The sequence below is a fragment of the Silene latifolia genome, chromosome 5, assembly GCF_048544455.1.
Source record: "Silene latifolia isolate original U9 population chromosome 5, ASM4854445v1, whole genome shotgun sequence".
Lineage (NCBI taxonomy): Eukaryota > Viridiplantae > Streptophyta > Magnoliopsida > Caryophyllales > Caryophyllaceae > Silene > Silene latifolia.
In genome coordinates, this window is record NC_133530.1 from 37419210 (window position 1) to 37426285 (window position 7076).

Below are 7076 nucleotides of genomic sequence, written 5' to 3' on the forward strand. Positions count from 1 at the left end.
ATAACGGAAAAATCGTCCTCCAAAAGCGATGCAAAAACAACAAACCGCTGTTGAAACTGGTGACAAAACAAAAGTCAAAAAATAAGTGCAAATAGAAAAACAAAAACTGCTAAAACCAGTGCGAAAAAGGGTGGAGTTGCGGTGCGGTGAAGGCGAGAGTTCCAATAAGCAAAGTGGTACAAGAATAACTAAAATTAAAAGGTGGGGTTGTGAAGCAATGATAAAATTCATGTACCATGAAAAGATGTACAAAATTGAACAATTTCGTGAGGGTCACAATCACCCGATGTCGCTTTGTCAAAAATAGGGAATTTGAGAAACTTGCTCTTAATATAAATCAACAGAACGAATATCATAAGCAATTGATTATACAAAATTCGAGATTGAATGTCGGGGCTAGTTTAACATACAAATTATGCAAGGAACAAGCAGAGGGTTTCGAAAATGTTGGAGCTACCCTTACGCAGGTCAAGAATTTCCAAAGGGAAGTAAAGTGTCTACTTAGTGGCAAGGATGGACATATGTTCATCTCTCGTTTAGAAACCCTCCGAGAAACAAAAGGGTTGGTATTTTCATATGAAACAGATGCTGACAGTGCCTTGACAAGAATTTTTTGGACAAATGCGGATTCCATCAGATGTTACACATTGTTTGGTGATGCTATTTCATTCGATCCAACCTATGGAACAAACAAATATAACATGAAATTTGCACCTTTCACTGGCATTGACAATCACAAAAAATCAATAACATTTGGATGCGTGCTTTTAGATCATGAAGACGATGACTCGTTTATTTGGGCATTTCGAGTTCTCTCGAAAGCAATGGGTGGCAAAGAACCCAATTACATCATCAGTGACCAAGATGCCGAATAATAAATGCGGTTCAGTGTGTTTGGAATATCTTACTTTTGTGAATCAAGTTATTTATTTGGTGAATTTTGAAGTTTAATTTGTGAATCATAGAGCGTGTTTTGTGAAAGTTAGATCTTGATTTGTAAAACACAAAGCTAATATTCTTAAACATGGTCATAACTTGTTGAAATTGCCTATTTTGTTATTTCTCTTATCTTGTGAATCTGAGACCTTGTTTTGTGAATCTCAGACCTTAACTTGTGAATCTCAGTCCTTGTGTTGTGAATCTCCGACCTTGTTCAGTGAATCTTTGGGCTTGTTATGTGAAACTTGGTTGTGGTTTTAAATCATCTATTTTACTCTTAATTTTGTGAATCTCGGACCTTGTTCGGTGAATCTTTGGGCTTGTTATGTGAAACTTGGTCGTGGTTTAAAATCATCTATCAGTCTCATAATTTTGTGAATCTCATACCTTATCTTGTGAAATGTCGGACTTTGTTCGGTGAATCTTAGGGCTTGTTATGTGAAACTTGGTCGTGGTTTAAAATCATCTATTTTCCTCTTAATTTTGTGAATCTCGGACGTTATGTTGTGAATCTCGGACCTTGTTCGGTGAATCTCGGTGCTTGTTATGTGAAACTTGGTCTTGGTTTAAAATAATCTATTTTGCTCTTAATTTTCTGAATCTCAGACCTTATCTTGTGAATCTCAGACTTTGTTCACTGAATCTTTGGGCTTGTTATATGACACACAAAGCTAATATTCTTAAACTTGTTTTGTGAGACCTTGTTTTGAAATTGCCTATATTGTTATTTCTCTTATCTTGTGAATCCGAGACCTTGTTTTGTGAATGTTAGAGCTTGATTTGTGACAAAAGATCTCTGACAATAGATAATGTGGATTTTGTGACTTGCAGCCGTGTTCAAAAAAGCAAGACATCGCTTTTGCATGTGGCACTTTATGAAGAAAGTAACAGACAAGGTTGGGAGCAAAATTTGCAAAGAGACCGATTTCTTAAGTCGTCGAACAATGTTGTCTGGAGCGAGGACTTGGAGCCCGAGGAATTTGAAGAGAATTGGGCTAAAGTCATTAGCGAGTTTTCGTTAGAAGAGAATAAATGGTTGATGACAAGTTCGCGAACGAGATCAATGGATACCCGCTTATTTCAGGAATGTCCCGATGGGCAACATTTTAAAAACCACACAAAGATCAGAGAGTTCGAATAGCTTCTTCAAGAGATTTGAAAATAAATATGGGACTCTTGTAGAATTTTGGATGAGATTTGAGAGTGCCATGGACCAACAAAGGCACAATCTAAAGCTTCTCGAAGCACGAGCCACAACTCAATGCCTGAAACCCTATTCGGGTCAAACTGGGAGGCCCATGCAGTGAAGGTCTATACACATGAAGTGTTCTTTGATTTCCAAAAGGAGGTTAAATTTTCGGTAAATGCGTGTAGTGTTTGTGGATACACCCCACCAGATCCAGTAACTAACTTTGAAGTTTCAATTGTTGAGGACGCGAACAAGCGAAAGAGATATGCAGTTGAGTACAATCGGAGAACAATGGATGTTCGTTGTGCATGTAAATTGTTTGAAAGGAAAGGTATCTTATGCAACCACATCATTTGGATTTGCTCGGGGAAGTTTAAGGAAATTCCTGAGAAATACATTTTGCGTAGGTGGAGTAAGAATGCACTCGAAACCCGGTTTATGATTTGAATGGAAATCTCTTGGAAAACAATGATCTTCTGGTAATAGTAAGTTTGAGATGTCTCGGTGTGGTCCGAGATTTACGCAACTGTTGGTATGCTTAAAAGAAAAGAAGAAGAGTCAGATATGAGAGACTTTGCCAAGCTAATAAAAGAATTCCGAGAGAAGTTGAAGCCAAACCCAAAGCCTTTGACCAAAGAACAAGAATTGGAGGCCCTTCTCAACTGCAAGGCTCCAAAAGAAATCAAGATCTTACCACCTAAAGTCTCTAGAAACAAAGGTAGTGGTAAAAGGATGGTGAGCAGCAAAAATAAGGCAATTATGAAGGCAAAAAAACCAAAAAGGTTGTGTGCTAAGTGTAAACGCATGTCACACCATGATAAAAGAAATTGTCCAAATGAGTTTGCAGAGCATCCTCCTGAGAATCAAGTATGTATAATTCTACTCTTATCTTTCCATTTTAGTGTTGCTTGAAAACGCAACTTTTCTCAAAAAAAAGTATCTAATAAAGCTTTGATTCTTCACATAGGGAGACACATCGGAAGAAGAGGAAGAAGAGGAAGAAGTTGAGAATGAAGAATGATGTAATGAGGAAGAAGAAGAAGATGATTGAAGAAGACAAGTTTTAAGCTTGTTTTATTTTTGTCAACGTTGTGAATCCTTATTTTATGAAACTGAACGTAAAATTGTGAAACTTGGTTCGAATCTAGCATCAAGCGTTTTTATCATTTCGGACCTTGTTCACCTTGTTCGATTAATCTTAGGGCTTATTCTCAGAAACTTGGTCGTGGTTTAAAACCATCTATTTTGCTCTTAAATTTGTGAATCTTGGACCTTATATTGTGAATCTTGGACCTTATATTGTGAATCTCGGACCTTATATTGTGAATCTCGGACCTTGTTCGGTGAATCGGAGGCCTTGTTCTCGTGACACTTGGTCTCGGACCTTATATTGTGAATCTCGGACGTTGTTCGGTGAATCTTAGGGCTTGTTCTGTGAAACTTGGTCGTGGTTTAAAATCAACTATTTTGTTTGTTAAATTTGTGAATCTCGGACCTTATATTGTGAATCTCGGACCAAGTTCGGTGAATCTCGGACCAAGTTCAGTGAATCTTAGGGCTTATTCTGTGAAACTTGGTCGTGGTTTAAAACCATCTATTTTGCTCTTAAATTTGTGAATCTTGGACCTTATTTTGTGAATCTCAAACCTTATATTGTGAATCTCAGACCTTATATTGTGAATCTCAGACCAAGTTCAGTGAATCTTAGGGCTTGTTCTGTGAAACTTGTTCGTGGTTTAAAATAATCTATTTTGCTCTTAATTTTGTGAATCTCAGACCTTATCTTGTGAATCTCATACCTTTTGCTCAACTCATTGACAATGTCAATGTCAAACTTAAATCGTGGTTTAAAATCATCTACTTTACAACTATCAAAATATCTTTACAAGAGTTGATGAAGGCAACAATCTTTACAACTATCAAATATCTTTACAAGAGTTGAAATATCTTGCCTCGAACCATTTTTGCTCAACTCAATGTCAATGTCAATGTCAATGTCAAATTAACTATCAAAATATCTTTACAAGAGTTGATGTAGGCAACAATCTTTACAGGAGCCTCGACCCACTTTTGCATATTATGACTTCACGGACAATTGTCTTCCTTAATTAAACACCTATACAACCAAAAACAAGTACAATAGACTTATTTACGAAAAATTTGCCAAAGTTATGAAGAAATGAACTTCACATCATTTTTAAGACAATGAAGTGTACCTTTGTAGTATTTTTATCCCATCTAAGTAGTTCCAATACGATCGATTTTCGATATTGTGACAAATTCTGCCAAGAGAAACATATATTAATGAAGTATATAGACAACGAACCTATCTTTATTTGGAGAATATCAAACCTTGTTTTGTGATTCTCAGAGCTTGTTCAGTGAATCTCAGACCTTGCTGATAATGACCATGTTTCACCAAAAAAGCTCTGAGATTCACTGCACAATGTCTGGCGTTCACAAGATAAGCCTTATTTACGTATACTAATGAACTTACCTGAAAATATTCCCTTTTGGTCCATAAACTATCATCATCCAAGGCACTCAACCACTTCAGCAGAAAAATTCCACAATCATAACTAGACAAAAAAAAAACAGTAAATGGCTCAAAATAATAACTATTGATCTGTTAACAAAAGGAAAAATATACATGCTTACATACCTTGTTGTTTGTTGAGGGACTTTGAGATTGACATATTCGTTCGTGTGCATGAACTCCAAAGAGTTATATAACCCTGGCAATATAGCTGAAACATGATGTACCTGAAAAAGAAAAGGCAATAACAAAATCAAAATATATTTTGGAATATACTTTTAAAAGAAAAGGCAATAACAATAATTTGGGAAAAAAAAAATCATACAATCTCTTTGGCATGCTTGTTGTCAGGATCCACATTAATGACCACGCATGAGTCAAGGATGAAATTTTTTCCATGCTTTATATCACAGACACAAGCCCACCAATGCTGCGGTTCTGTGTTACTATGCAAAGGGATAAAAACCTGAGATAGTAAATGTCCAACGATTCACAAAACAAGGTCGAGGATTCACAAAACAAAGTCACAAACTAAGTTCAAGGGGTTCACAAAATAAACTCCAGGATTCACAAAACAAGGTCCAGGATTCACAAAACAAGGTCGAGGATTCACAAAACAAGGTCAAGGATTCACGAATTATGTTCCAGGATTCACAAATAAGATTCACAAAATAAGGTCCAGGATTCACAAAATAAGGTCCAGGATTCACAAAACAAAGGTCAAGGATTCACAAAACAGGGTCACAAACTAAGTTCAAGTAGTTAACAAAATAAGATCCAGGATTCACAAAACAAGATCCAGGATTCACGAATTATGTTCCAGGATTCACAAATAAGTTCACAAAATAAGGTCCAGGATTCACAAATAAGTTCACAAAATAAGGTCCAGGATTCACAAATAAGTTCACAAAATAAGGTCCAGGATTCACAAAATAAGGTCAAGGATTCACAAAACAATGTCACAAAACTAAGGTCAAGGAGTTCACAAAATAAGGTCCAGGACTCACAAAATAAAGTCCAGGATTCACAAAACAAGTTCCAGGATTCACGAAATAAGGTCCAGGATTCACAAATATCTGACCTTGTCGATATGGCTACCAGCAGGTGGAGTATAACTGTCCTTTATGTGTGTACCCCAAATTTCAGGGTTATTTTCTGGATCAAGACTCTACAAGTCACAAGAAGGCAATTTTAGAAACAAAGCAACTTAAAGAACGCAAAATACTTGAATATCAACATATAAAGGATTTGAGACTGACAAATATTGTTGTTGGCAAGTAGATTAAATTTCTTCTACTGAATGTGCACTTAATTCCAAATATATCAATGACCTACAAAATTAAATTTGTTAGGAAACATACACATCGAGTGACGTGAACAAAATGAAAACATGGGAAGGAAAAGGAAAATAATACTCAGGGGTTACTTACCTCATCCATAACAAGACCTTTCGGTCCAAGACTACGCAAAGCTTCTCTTGTGACAACCATCCACAGAGTGGACACCATAACGTCACTTCATTATTGATAAAATTCAATTAGTAGGTATATTTATTACAATAAAAAAAATCAGAAAATGAAAGCAAAAATATGACATTACTGTATATTTTTATGTCCTTTCTTTCGAACAAAATGCATCAATTCACTGTCAGTGTATTGAGGCCATTCGAGTGCATCATTTTGTACTATTTCTCTGGATAGGTTCTCTTGATTGCACGCCCTCAACTCCTTCTTGGAAGATGGTTTATCGAGGCCGGAAACAATTGGTGTAGAAGGAGGATCATTGTTCCCTACCACAGGAGGAGGAGTAGAAGTTGCAGGAGTTGTTTGCATATCTCTTTCAGTTGTTCTCCTCCTATTGTACTCAACGCACCGTTCTTGATTATGATGATCATCCGCTACCACTGTGGGCTCAGAATGGTCAGGTTGTTCATCATTGACGGGGAGGAATCATCACCGACGGGAGGGAAATCATCGAGCAGATAGTATGACAGAAGATAAAAGATGATCGGGTTGTTCATCGGCTTGAATACAAGATGTTGAAGGTTCACGAAATCGTATGATTTGGCGATCTGGTTTTGGTGATGAACGACGTGGATCAGTATTGGTTGCAAAGCTTCACCCATCACGTCCAATGCCTCCAACAATTCAGCTAGATTATCCCCACTATTACCCTCCACACTCTCCTGTACATTACCCTCCTCATTATTGTCTTCTTGAGATGCCCTAAAACCATCTCGCAATACCATCTCAAACCGCAACTAGTTTAGAAACTGTTCTTTGAGGAAGGTAGTTTGCTCAGAGCTTGGCTAGCAAGAGATTTGTACTCCATGAAAGCTTGAACCATGACCTTTGCGGAAAGAGCAAGTTTATTAATAAACTCGGTAGGAGGATCGAAGGTTCTTCATCTTCG